The following is a 15,364-nucleotide window of genomic DNA, read 5'->3' as shown; positions in this document are numbered from 1 at the left end:
CAAACCCATTGAAGTGAACGAGTCCGCGATCCGCCGTGGCTGCCCCACGGTGGGTGTTCGTGCATTGCGAGCCGCAGCACGGCCACGGTGCGCACACGTTCGTGTGCAAGAGGCCTAAGGCTGGACCACGGCTCTCAGCACGGGCAGGTTCTACAGTGGTCATGTCTTTTGATAGCGTCGCACAGCATGGCACTATGTCTGCCCCGCCTAGTCCCGCTCTTTGGTTGGCAGAGGGCAGCTGTTGCTATGTTCTGGACCACATCCCTCTAGCGTCGTCGCCTCCAGGCTCTGCTCTGGTAATTGGAATTAGCTGTTTAGCTGGAGGTCTTCCATGTTCACACGTGCGTTGGGCCGCAGACTTCGACTTTTCTTAAACAAGCCTGAAAATATGCAGCAATTAATATTCATGTGACGTTTCTTATGCAACATAAACATCTGCGGGACGAACGCACGTCCTTAGGATAAAGCTTATTACCGGCATTCCAGACGGCGACTGTTCAGCAGATGGCAAATTTATTAAAAGCAAAAAATGTTTTGCAAATTTCTTGGCGACTTTTTGCGATGGCCCTATGGAATTCTTATGTCTCGTTGTTTGGTCGTCCTTGGATACGGCACCGATATAATAAGTCTTATTGAAGGAACGAGAACATGAGCAAATGCCAGAATTCGTCTTATGTGATGCCATGATAGTCCAGCGGGAGACGCCTCAGTGATTGGGACGTGACTGAGAAGGGCTGGGGGCTCCAGAGAGGAGCTTCACATCAGAGCCTGATGGATCTTCATCCCATGATGTGGTCACCAACTTTCTTTTAGTTTTTTCTTTTCCCCCAACCACTTTTGGTAGGTACTAATCACTGGCCGCAAAAAAACGGATTGCATTCCGTTTTTTTTTTGCTGATCCATAGACTTCAATAGGGCCATGTCCTGATTTTCACTGACAAGTGTAGGACATGTTTTATTTTTTTGCTGAGCCGTGCAATGGAAGAAAAAAGCCCCATACAAGTGAATGGGACAGCATCTATTCCGCAAAAAAAAAACGGATCTGCATTTTTGTGGAGAGTATACGGCCGTCTGAATGAGCCCTTAGAGTGAAAGGCTATAGATCACACACTGCAAGGTGTGTGTGCAGCAACACTAGCCCAGGGATGGCCAACCTGCGGCTCTCCAGCTGTTGTAAAACTGCAATTCCCACCATGCCCTGCTGTAGGCCAGGCATGCTCAACCTGCGGCCCTCCAGCTGTTGCAAAACTACAACTCCCAGCATGCCCGAACAGCCTACAGCAGGGCATTGTGGGAGTTGTTAGTTTTACAACAGCTGCAGGTTGAGCATGCCTGCTGTAGGCAGTCTTTGCATGCTGGGAGTTGTAGTTTTGCAACAGCTGGAGAGCCGTAGGTTGGCCATCCCTGCACTAGCCTGTGGACGGATCCTATAGGAGACCCGAGCCTGCATTACTTTATTTTGGTTGTCATGGACTGATTACCTGGTCCGGCTGAACAGAACTGTAAGTTGGCTGGAACCCCCAATAAACCGTATTCAAGTGACTTTGTTGTGTCGCTGCCTTTCTTTAACACTGGTCATAGGAGCCCACGGCATTACACCCCATAGAAGTGAATGGGGCTTCAGTAAAAAACGCATTGCATCCGGATGTAGTCTGGGTGCAATGTGTTTTTCACTGATGGTTGCTAGGAGATGTTGTTTGTAAATCTTCAAGTTTTTTTCATGCGTGTGAAAAATGCATCAAAACCGATTGCACCTTCGCGGAAAAAACAAACACTAGAATGCCAATGCAGACAAAACTGACTAAACTTGCTTGCGAAATGGTGCGAGTTGCACTGAACGCACCCTGACACAATCCGTATCGTTCGTGTGAAAGAGGCCTAACAGTGGAGATAACTTTAGTCCTGGCCATTAGATGGTGCCGTGCCATCTGGTTGTGATGGCATCGAGAAGGCCTAATACAGACCCCAACATCTGCCATCTTTGTATAGCCATTAAATCCTGCAAGGTGTAGTAGGATGCTTGTCAACATGGGGCCTCATTCATACGATGTAAGCTACAGGCACCATGTTATAGAGCAGGAGGAGCTGAGCAGATTGATATATGGACCCCTTTCACACGGGCGAGTTTTCCACGCGGGTGCAATGCGTGAGTTGAACGCATTGCACCCGCACTGAATCCCGACCCATTTATTTCTATGGGGCTGTGCACAGGAGCGGTGATTTTCACGCATCACTTGTGCGTTGCGTGAAAATCGCAGCATGCTCTATATTCTGCGTTTTTTGCGCAATGCAGGCCCCATAGAAGTGAATGGGGCTGCGTGAAAATCGCAAGCAAGTGCGGATGCGGTGCGATTTTCACGCATGGTTTCTAGGTGACAATCGGGATGGGGTCCCAATCATTATTATTTTCTTTTATAACATGGTTATAAGGGAAAATAATAGTATTCTTAATACAGAATGCTAAGTAAATTAGGGATGGAGGGGTTAAAAATAAACTAAACTCTCCTCATCCACTTGTTCGCGCAGCTCGGCTTGTCTTCTTTCTTCTTCTTTGAGGACCTGGGAGGAAAAGGACCTTTGGTGACGTCACATGCACATGGTCCATCAAGCCGAGCTGCGCGAACAAGTGGATGAGGTGAGTTTAATTTATATATATTTTTTAACCCCTCCGGCCCTAATTTACTTTGCATTCTGTATTAAGAATACTATTATTTTCCCTTATAACCATGTTATAAGGGAAAATATTAAAATCTACAGAATAACTAACCCAAAGCTGAACTTCAGTTAAGAAGTCCAGGTTTGGGTCTGGGTACCACATTCAGTTTTTTCTCACACGTGTGCAAAATGCATTGCACTTGCGCAGAAAAAAATGGAAGAACACAATCGCATACAATACTCACCCCACTCGCAGGCAAAATCGCACGATTTTCCCGCGACACACCCGCATCCTATGCGGCCCTCACACGCGACGCCCGTGTGAAAGATGCCATAGTTTTATTGTAAAAGATTCAGTAAAACTTATAATTTATTCATATAACCCCTTTACGACCAGTGGTATAGACGTATGGTGCTGGTTGGGTCTTTAACCCCCTTAAGGACTCGGCCCTATTTCACCTTCTGGACTTGGCCATTTTTTGCAAATCTGACCAGTGTCACTTTAAGTGCTGATAACTTTAAAACGCTTTGACTTATTCAGGCCATTCTGAGATTGTTTTTTCGTCACATATTGTACTTCATTACACTGGTAAAATGAAGTAAAAAAAATTCATTTTTATTTATAAAAAAAGACCAAATTTACAAAAACAAATTAAAAAATTGGAAATTTCGAAGTTTCAATTTCTCTACTTCTATAATACATAGTAATGCCTCCAAAAATAGTTATTACTTTACATTCCCCATATGTCTACTTCATGTTTGGATCATTTTTGAAGGATATTTAATTTTTTGGGGATGTTACAAGGCTTAGAAGTTTAGAAGCAAATCTTGAAATTTTTCAGAAATTTTCAAAAACCCAATTTTTAGGGACCAGTTCTGGTCTGAAGTCACTTTGCGAGGCTTACATAATAGAAACCACCTAAAAATGACCCCATTCTATAAACTACACCCCTCAAGGTATTCAAAACTGATTTTACAAACTTTGTTAACCCTTTAGGTGTTCCACAAGAATTAATGGAAAATAGAGATACAATTTCAAAATTTCACATTTTTGGCAGATTTTCCATTTTAATAATTTTTTTCCAGTTACAAAGCAAGGGTTAACAGCCAAACCAAACTCAATATTTATGGCCCTGATTCTGTAGTTTACAGAAACACCCCATATGTGATCGTAAACCGCTGTACGGGCACACGGCAGGGCGCAGAAGGAATGGAATGCCATATGGTTTTTGGAAGGCAGGTTTTGCTGGACTGTTTTTTTTGACACCATGTCCCATTTGAAGCCCCCTGATGCACCCCTAGAGTAGAAACTCCAAAAAAGTGATCCCATTTTAGAAACTACGGGATAAGGTGGCAGTATTGTTGGTATTAGTTTAGGGTACATATGATTTTTGGTTGCTCTATATTATACTTTTTGTGAGGCAAGGTAACATGAAATAGCTGTTTTGGCACCGTTTTTTTATTTTTTTATTTACAACATTCGTCTGACAGGTTAGATCATGTGATATTTTTATAGACCAGGTTGTCACGGATGCGGCGATACCTAATATGTATACTTTTTTTTATTTATGTAAGTTTTACACAATGATTTCATTTTTGAAGCAAAAAAAATCATGTTTTAGTGTCTCCATAGTCGGAGAGCCATAATTTTTTCAGTTTTTGGGCGATTACCTTGGGTAGGGTATGATTTTTGCGGGATGAGATGACTGTTTTATTGGCACTATTTGGGGTGCGTGTGACTTTTTGATCGCTTGCTATTACACTTTTTGTGATGTAAGGTGACAAAAAATGGCTTTTTTTTACACCTTTTTTATTTAAATTTTTTTACGGTATTAACCTGAGGGGTTAGGTCATGATATATTTTTATAGAGCAAGTTATTACGGACGCTGCGATACCTAATATGTGTACTTTCTTTTTATTTATGTAAGTTTTACACAATGATTTCATTTTTGAAGCAAAAAAAAAATCATGTTTTAGTGTTTCCATAATCGGAGAGCCATAATTTTTTCAGTTTTTGGGCGATTATCTTAGGTAGGATCTCATTTTTTGCGGGATGAGATGACAGTTTGATTGGCACTATTTTGGGGTGCATATGACTTTTTGATCGCTTGCTATTAGGGGTGGGCGGTATAGGCGATATAGGCGATATGCGATATAAATTTGGGCCACGATATGGATTTTCGCCATATCGCCTATATCGCCGGACCGCGATATGATTGCGCTCTCTGCGCGCACCATTTACTCCTGAGCCTGCCGGCCGGCACAGTGGAGTGAGAAGGAGGGAGTCCCTCCCTTCCCACTGTGCGCGGCTGCCGCTGAACACCAATGAGGAGAGGACAGAGTAGGAGGAGGGGACGGACTGTGGCCGGCCATATCCCACAGGGTCCCCCTCCTCCCCCCTAGTTCATTGATGGCAGTGGGCAGTTCCGATCGGAGTCCCAGCAGTGTAATGCTGGGGCTCCGATCGGTTACCATGGCAGCCAGGAGTCACGCTACTGAAGTCCTGGCTGCGATGGTATGTTAGTGAGCAGCATTATACTCACGTGCGCCGTGGCCGCCGGGCGCTCCTTCTTCTGTCTGTGCGGCGCATTGCTAATGCTTATAGCATTAGCAATGCGCCGCATAGACCTATGAGAAGAAGGAGCGCCCGGCGGCCACGGCGCACGTGAGTATAATGCTGCTCACTAACATACCATCGCAGCCAGGACTTCAGTAGCGTGACTCCTGGCTGCCATGGTAACCGATCGGAGCCCCAGCATTACACTGCTGGGACTCCGATCGGAACTGCCCACTGCCATCAATGAACTAGGGGGGGAGGAGGGGGACCCTGTGGCCACTGCCACCAATGATTAATACTGGGGAGGGAGTGAGGGGGGGTGGGTTTGAGTTACCATAGGGGGGCAGATAAGAGGCTGGGGGGGCAGATAAGAGGCTGTGGGGGAGCAGATAAGAGGCTGTGGGGGAGCAGATAAGAGGCTGTGGGGGAGCAGATAAGAGGCTGGGGGGGCACATGAGAGGCGGGGGGGCACATGAGAGGCTGGGGGGGCACTTGAGAGGCTGGGGGGGCACATGAGAGGCTGGGGGGGGACACATGAGAGGCTGGGGGGGGCACATGAGAGGCTGGGGGGGGGGCACATGAGAGGCGGGGGGGGGGGGCACATGAGAGGCTGGGGGGGGGGCACATGAGAGGCGGGGGGGGGGCACATGAGAGGCTGGGGGGGGGCACATGAGAGGCTGGGGGGGGCACATGAGAGGCTGGGGGGGGGCACATGAGAGGCTGGCTGCCATGGTCAGCTCCCTGCTGTTGTGTGCACAAAGCACAGGGCAGCAGGGAGAGTGTGAAGTCCTATTCACCCTAATAGAGCTCTATTAGGGTGAATATGAACAAGGGTTCTAGCCCTTAAGGAGGCTAATAGTTATTAAATAAAAAGTAAAAAAAAAAAAAAAGTTTAAACACCCCCCCAATATAGAAAACAATATATCGCAATATATATCGCATATCGCACATGCTTAAAATTATATCGCAATATAAATTTTAGGCCATATCGCCCACCCCTACTTGCTATTACACTTTTTGTGATGTAAGGTGACAAAAAATGGTTTATTTAGCACAGTTTTTATTTTTTATTTTTTACGGTGTTCATCTCAGGGGTTAGGTCATGTGATATTTTTATAGAGCCGGTCGATACATACGCGGCGATACCTAATATGTATACTACCCCCCCCCTTTTTTTATTTATGTAAGTTTTACACAATAACAGCTTTTTTAAAACAAAAAAAATGATGTTTTAGTGTCTCCATATTCTGAGCCATAGTTTTTTTATTTTTTGGGTGATTGTCTCAGGTAGGGGCTCCTTTTTTGCGGGATGAGGTGACGGTTAGATTGGTACTATTTTGGTGGGCAAACGCCTTTTTGATCGCTTGCTGTTGTACTTTTTGTGATGTAAGGTGACAAAAAATGGTTCATTTAGCACAGTTTTTATTTTTTATTTTTTACGGTGTTCATCTGAGGGGTTAGGTCATGTGATATGTTTATAGAGCCGGTCGATACGGACACGGCGATACCTAATATGTATACTACCCCCCCCCCCCCCCCCCCTATTTTTTACCAATTTTTTTAACTTTATTTGGGGAAAATGACGTTTTTGTTTATTTGTACTTGAAACTTTAAATTTTTTGGGGGGAAAACTTTATTTTTTCAACTTTTTTTTTTGTCTTGAACTTTTGGGGGTCTAATCCCCTTTACTTCTGTATTGGAATGCATTGGCTGTATGAGTAATACTGTGTGTATTACTCATACAGCTTCCGGCCTGTGAGATCCAGGGGGCTGGATCTCACAGGCTCGTCACAGGAAGGCAGCGCGATGCCTTCCATGCCATCGGGTCCCCCCTACAGCCGCATGGGGACCCGATGGCACCGCTTGCCGCCGCCGCAATACGTAAAAGCCGCAAACCGCAGGTCTGAATTGACCTGCGGTTTGCGGCGATCGCTGACACGGGGGGTTCACGGGACCCCCCGGTGTTGTGACAGGATGCCCGCTGAATGATTTTAGCGGACATCCTGTTCCGATTAACCCCCGCTGTGCCGCAATCGCGTTTTAAAGTTAGGACGTACTGGTACGCCCTGGGTCCTTAAGGACTCGGGAAACAGGGCGTACCGGTATGCCCTAAGTCCCTAAGGGGTTAAAGATGGCGCCCATTTTAATCAGCATACACCTGGGGCAAAAGTCTGCAGTTGGTGATAGACTTGAGGCGGCTTTCCCTGTGAGATAGGGCTCATGCACACGGCCGTTGCCGTATTGCGGCCCGCAAACAGTGGCCCTGCAATATGCGGGCACCGTCCGTGTGCTCACCGCATCACGAATGCGGACCCATTCCTAAGCTGCGGTGCATAACGGAGGCACGGAAGCACTTCGGAGTGCTTCCGTGGTGTTTCTGTCCGTGCCTCCACCCCGCATGCGGTGCGGACAGATCACGGATCCATTCAAGTTGAATGGGTCTCGATTCGTCCCGTCCGCCGCACGGACATTGCCTGTGCATTGGGGACCGCAATGTGCATGAGTCCTTAGGAAGGATCCCATGCTTTTATAGCTGTAGTTCTTATTATGGCCTGCAGGTGTCAGGGCTCCATAAGAACATAGCGAACCTTCCAAAAAAGTTTTAAAAATCTTAAAAATATATTAAAATGTAAATAATCCTCCTTTCCACATAATAAAAACAAACTAAAAAAATATGAAGATCATATCTATCCTGTATGGTGAACAGGCCAATTTGCCTTTTTTTTATTTTCCCCTCGCTTCACTTCCCCCAAAAAATTGAATAGAAACTGATAAAGGCATATACTCCACAACATTTATCAATAAAAAGTACAGATCATCCTGCAAAAAATGAGCCCTCACACAGCTCCATAGACATAAATATAAAAAGTTATGGCGATGAAAAGAAACATAATTTTTTTCCAAAGTTGTTATTTTATTTAAGTATTAAAATAAGAAAAACTGCTCAATTGTGGTTCTTCTGTAATTGTACTGACCCAGAGAATGAAATTAACAGGTCAGTTTTACTGCATAGAGAATGCCGTAAAAAACAAAACCCCTAAATCTGTGTTTTTATCCAATTCCAACCAATTTGTAATTTTTTTTCCTGCTTCCCACTACATTGTATGCAATATAAAATGGTGCCGTTAGAAAGTGCAACTTTTCATGCAAAAAACCAACCCTAATACAGCTATGTGAACGAAAGAAAAAAAAAAAAGATATGGCTCCGGGAAGGAAGGAAGTAAAAAACTGAAAATCGCCTGGGGCTGAAGGGGCTAAATTGCTGCTCATTCTGGCCTTTGAAGTCCAGGAGGCGGTCCCATCAGTGATTGACAGCTCTCTCTGTACACAGTGATAAAGGGAAGGCTGTCAATCACTGATAGGACCGCCTCCTGGACTCCAAAGCCTTACATCGATCTGTTCAGCTCCTCCCTCTCTATAACATGCAGCCAGCAGCTCAAACACCATGTTCAATGTGACAGGTAGCCTTTAATAGGGTTTTCTGGGATTACTATGGTGTCTAACAGACATGCTCATGTAGTTGCTTCCCCATCCATGTCTTTTTTTTTTTCACCCTGTAAACTGATCTCTTCGCTTTGTTTCCATCCTGTATGCAGAACTTCCCTTTCCTGTATCCAACCAAACCCATGATGCACTTCTTTCTCTGCCACAGCTCCAGCCCCGCCCCTAACAACACCCAGCTAGTTAATAGCTCCTCCCACCCAACTAGTGATAGACACTCCCCTTCCACTGCCCTGCCCATTGACATAACATCACAGGAAATAGGATAGCGCTTCATGGACATGGAGATAGGAGCAATAAAAGTAAAAGAAATACATTACAAAATTACAGCTACAGTCATAAATGATTATTTTGAAGCATACAAGTGCAAACAGGAAAACCCCTTTAATGTGGGATCACTGTAGCATCCGTGTTACAGCCGCAAATCCTGGCCCAACCGTGGGTCTATTTCTAACTTCCAGCCCTGGTCAAGTACTCCACTGTGCAGGTTTCGTAGTTGGAACAAAAAGCTCCATGTTGCACTGGCAACCCTGGTGTCCGGTCCCATTCTCCTCTTCTTGGCCGTGGCTCTTCTGATCGCCGGTGTCCTCTGCGGTCTGCATGCCTGCTTCCTTAGGGCACGGTGGTTTCTCTAGTGGCTGGCGGTCTCTTGCTGTTTAAGGCAACCTCTCGAGTTGGAGGGTGCCTGAGCTTTAGGTTCCTTAGTCTCTAGTGCCTAGAAAAGGTGTATTTTCTGTCTGACTACCCGTGTATCACCTATCCTTGAAAATACTTTCATTGGGATGACCCTTTTAAAAAGTCGTCATTACTGTGAAGTGCTTTTAAGCTGATTTTGCTTTTTTTTTTTGTCTGTTGTAAGAAAAGTTATTGAAGAAATTCTGAGCTCCTCGGTCTTCTGCACCCACTGCATTATCATTCTTGTCCTTTTGTCTCTCTCCTCAGTCCCACAGACCCACCCAGGTAACCCGGCCTCCAGCATTCCCCTGGTTTTGTTACTTTCCATATTCAAGGCTTTGTCCCCTGCAGAGCTGTCACTTGAGGACATGCCCATTAATCCGATCCTCGAGGTGTACAAATTGCTGATTCTCAGTGTCATGTTCCCATCTCACCCATTGTGCGTGTAGAGGCATCTGGCGGGATGGATGGTTCTCACTGACACTTATAGATGGTGTTCTATCACACAGGCCCTCAGGGGATTCCTCCATCGCAGGGTTAAACGTATTCAAAATTAGAAGCACTGTATACATGACATGTCATATGACCCTTAGTGCGGCGATCAGGGAACAATTGCTCTTCCGATCGACAGTTTGTTTCGTAATTTGATTTCTCTCCACAGGACAATGAAAAGCTTCAGCAGGTTGCATCAGTAGAAAGTTCTTGTTTTGCAGCTTGGGTATATCTTATCTGACCGGAAAAAAAACATTATAGTAATAAATCTTAAAATAATAATAATCATAGAGTGGAAAACATTCTAAATAATAATAAAACTAATGTAAAATAATAATATAACATAATAGTAATAATGTTAAATAATTAAAATAATCATACAGTAGAGGAAATTCCATAATAAGTTATACATTCTAAATAATAAAAGTAATGTAAAATAATATAATAATAGTAATAATGTAAAATAATAAAAATAACCATAACATTTCCAAAATAAGTTATACATTCTAAATAATAAAAGTAATGTAAAATAATATAATAGAAATAATGTAAAATAATAAAAATAACCATAACATTTCCAAAATAATAAGTTATACATTCTAAATAGCACTAATGTAAAATAATAATGTAAAATAACAGAGCAAAAGAAATTCCAAAATAATAATTTATACATTCTAACTAATAAAACTAATATAAAATAATAATAATAATGTAAAATACTAAAATTAATAATGGAGCAGAAAAAATGACAAAAGTATAAGTTATACATTCCAAATAATAATAAAAGTAATGCAAAATAACAACAATGATGTAAAATAAGTACATTTACATACACAAATTATAATAATAGTAATAAAACAATAATTATGCAACGGAATTTAAATATGGTAGAAAAATCAATACACTAAAATACATTATAAATTAAAATTATATGCAATAATGTAAAATAAAAAAGAATAGAAAAAAAAATGCAACATAATAGTAGGAAAATTATAACAAAATAATATTTATAATTCTACAAATAATATAAAAATTATAATAATGACTGATACCTTGGATTGGCTTAGATGTTGGATAACACCTATAATCAACCCTTTTGATGACCCTAGGAACAGGAGATTATTTGAGACTCTTTACCAAAATGGTTGTAGTCAAATGTCCAATTTTGGATTTGGCAAACAGCTCCTCATGGGAGGAGCATTTTCAGAGCTTGGTCTGCAGAGGTGGAGCTTCCACTCAGGGTTCTTAAAAGTTCCAAAATCTGGAGGCTACTGATGATTTACAAAATTCTCATGCATCTGGCTGCAGTGACTTGGTCGGGTTATCACCCAGCTTTCCAAGAAACAGCTGAACACAATAAAGTTGAGGGCTTATACTCACATTTTTATTTAGAGAAAACCCTTTGGCCCCTAATTTGATTATTACATCTAATCTATTTCTGTGCACTTTTATGACCCTTCTGCACCGCCCTATAGTCCTGCTGTCCTTGTATGAGCTGGGGAGATATTTGGGCTCGTCAGACACCAGGGTCTTGGTGTGACTACAACCCCTACCCTCCCCTATGACTAAACTGTTACTCAGCTGTCCGCACTTATTTAACTTTTCTTTAAACACAGATGTGGGAGAGGACGCGACTCCCATCATCATGTAAGCAAAGAAAGCAAATCCAAAGCTCTGCTAATTCTACACGCCACAAATACAGATCCTGTCAAACTTCCCCGGCATGATGAATATGTATGTGGACGTGTAAGAATCAAACACGTTACACGCCAGTCCAAGCCCCTTAACATAAGACGAGGTAAGGTGCCTGGGCCCACTGCATAGCCTAATATCACAAGAGGGGCAAAGCGAGAGTCCGGAGATTACAACATCGGATGGTGCCCTGTTGTGTGGTATCGTCTGTCAGACCCCCGCCCTGTGCTGTACTGTCATAATGTGTACAGATAACTGCACCACACATTGCCAAAGTATAAGCGCCACACAGTGGTGCCCAGATTGGTTGTAAATTTTATACAGTTCCCTAAACCACGTAAAATAATGCTGCCACCGTCATATACTACAATGTAACTTATTGTGCAGTGCCTAAGTAGCAGTATCACACACAGCACCAACATAAAGTGCTCAAATAAATCTAACAAACTGTGACCAAATAATACCAACATACAGTGTGCAAATACAGTGCTCAAATAACACCAACAATGCGCAAATAATACCAACATACTGTGCCCAAATACATACAGTGCTCAAATAATACCAACATACTGTGCCCAAATACATACAGTGCTCAAATAATACCAACATACTGTGCCCAAATACATACAGTGCTCAAATAATACCAACATACTGTGCCCAAATACATACAGTGCTCAAATAATACCAACATACTGTGCCCAAATACATACAGTGCTCAAATAATACCAACATACTGTGCCCAAATATATACAGTGCTCAAATAATACCAACATACTGTGCCCAAATACATACAGTGCTCAAATAATACCAACATACTGTGCCCAAATACATACAGTGCTCAAATAATACCAACATACTGTGCCCAAATACATACAGTGCTCAAATAATACCAACATACTGTGCCCAAATACATACAGTGCTCAAATAATACCAACATACTGTGCCAAATATATACAGTGCTCAAATACATACAGTGCTCAAATAATACCAACATACAATGGTCAAATAATACCATCATACCATCCTCAAATAATATACCCATATGGCACTCAAATAGTATCATCATATAGTGGCCAAAAATATCAATATACAGTTCTCAAATAATTCTAATATAGAGTGATCAAATACTACCCCTACACAGTGCTAACATAATATTATCATACAGTGCTCCAATAATTCTAACAAACTGTGACCAAATAATACCAATATACAGTGTGCAAATAACACCAACAATGCAAAAATAATACCAACATACAGTGCCCAAATACCACCAATATACAATGGTCAAATAATACCATCATACCATCCGCAAATAATACATCCATATGGCACTCAAATAGTATCATCATGTAGTGGCCAAAAATATCAATATACAGTGCTCAAATAATTCTAATATAGAGTGATCAAATACTACCCCTACAAAGTGCTAACATAATACCATCATACACTGCTCCAATAATACCATCATACACTGCTCCAATAATACCATCATACAGTGCTAACATAATACCATCATACACTGCTCCAATAATACCATCATACACTGCTCCAATAATACCATCATACACTGCTCTAATAATACCATCATACAGTGCTCCAATAATACCATTATACACTGCTCTAATAATACCATCATACACTGCTCCAATAATACCATCATACACTGCTCCAATAATACCATCATACACTGCTCCAATAATACCATCATACACTGCTCCAATAATACCATCATACAGTGACGAATAACAGCCCCAAACATAAAGTACTATAACACCAGCAGTAAATAGTACCGCTATAGGGTCCACTAGTGGTGGTCAGCAGATTCAATATCCAGGCTGTCTGTAATCCCAGATTTAGCAGAATTTGAAAACCCCAAGACTGTCCCTGTGTTCAGGTGAGGGGCCCCTATACCAGATTCAAAATGGGGCCCTCACCTAGGACTGGTTGAGACCCCTTGAAGCATTGTGCTTACCCGATCCCCGGACAGGAGGATGAGATGGAGAATTCTGCACCCAGCTTTCCCAGACTCATTCATTATCCAGCAGTATGGGGGCGTCAGTGTACCCTTGTGTGACTAATTGGATTTCCCATTCAGACTCTAGGAAAGCTGGGTGAAAGCCCTACGCGAGCTGTTATGATGGCCACCCAGCTTTCCCAGAAGCACAGCTGAATGGAGACTTGAATGAAAATAACTATTTTTTTCTATATAAAGCACCAAAATGGAACAGATTTTAGGAGAGTGAAGCGGCGGGGGCTGGTGGGGGGTTGGGGCGCGTCTCCTCTACATCTGTTATCAATATCCATCCGTGAGGGGACAAAATGCACGTCTTTTCCATTATGCTCCAGAGCTGATGTTCCCAAAGTCAGGCAGCTGCCTGTGTGGTCCCACTAATAAGTGCTGCCTGTTTAGGAACACATTGTAAGCAGTCAGTACAACCCATAGACTGACAGGAGCGTTCCCCTGGAACCCCCGGGGACACTCCGCAGAATATATCCAGGAATTAAAGTGCATGTCATTTCTTAATATCTCAATTTTTTCGGACACAGAGCTCCAAATCCCCTCCTTTGGCACAGTTATAGAATAGAAATGTGCTGCCAGCAATCACCACTAGAGGGAGCTCACTGCCTACCGTGCTGTTATAGAGTGGAATGGGGAAACTGAATGCAGGGAGCTCCCTATTATGGTTTATATCTAAACTGGAAAAATGGAACAAAGGTAAAATAGATGCAAAGCAAAAGAAACACAAACAGCAACTCTGTACCTGTGTGTCTACATACACCTATACCTGTGTCACTCAACTCATCTCCTCTGCTTCTAGCCTTAGGCTCTGTTCAGACAGATGGGGGGGTCACATAGTTTAACCTTGGTGCGATGAGTGTAGGTAAAGTGCTACCTGACAACAACTGTAATGGGGATCATCCAGTTCCTGTATACAGCAGCTGTGGTGGAACTGGGGTCAGCGATCAGACCACAACATTGACACCGAGGTATCCGATCTATATGCCTAACAAGCCAAATATATCACAGAGATGTCACAGGAGAACCAGCCATATAACAGCATTCTACTAGTAGTGTTAGCAATCTACATAGGAGGCAGTATTATAGTAGTTATATTCTTGTACATAGGAGCAGTATTATAGTAGTTATATTCTTGTACATAGGAGGCAGTATTATAGTAGTTATATTCTTGTACATAGGAGGCAGTATTATAGTAGTTATATTCTTGTACATAGGAAGCAGTATTATAGTAGTTATATTCCTGTACATAGGAGGCAGTATTATAGTAGTTATATTCTTGTACATAGGAGCAGTATTATAGTAGTTATATTCTTGTACATAGGAGCAGTATTATAGTAGTTATATTCTTGTACATAGGAGCAGTATTATAGTAGTTATATTCTAGCACATATGAGCAGTATTATAGTAGTTATATTCTTATACATAAGAGCAGTATTATAGTAGTTATATTCTTGTACATAGGAGCAGTATTATAGTAGTTATATTCTTGTACATAGGAGCAGTATTATAGTAGTTATATTCTTGTACATAGGAGCAGTATTATAGTAGTTATATTCTTGTACATAGGAGCAGTATTATAGTAGTTATATTCCTGTACATAGGAGGCAGTATTATAGTAGTTATATTCTTGTACATAGGAGCAGTATTATAGTAGTTATATTCTTGTACATAGGAGCAGTATTATAGTAGTTATATTCTTGTACATAGGAGCAGTATTATAGTAGTTAAATTCTTGTACATAGGAGGCAGTATTATAGTAGTTATATTCTTG

This window comes from Bufo bufo, chromosome 5 (assembly GCF_905171765.1).
Source record: "Bufo bufo chromosome 5, aBufBuf1.1, whole genome shotgun sequence".
Taxonomy (NCBI): Eukaryota; Metazoa; Chordata; class Amphibia; order Anura; family Bufonidae; genus Bufo; species Bufo bufo.
The sequence above is the reverse complement of the archived record's forward strand: the minus strand, read 5'-3'. Positions refer to the sequence as shown.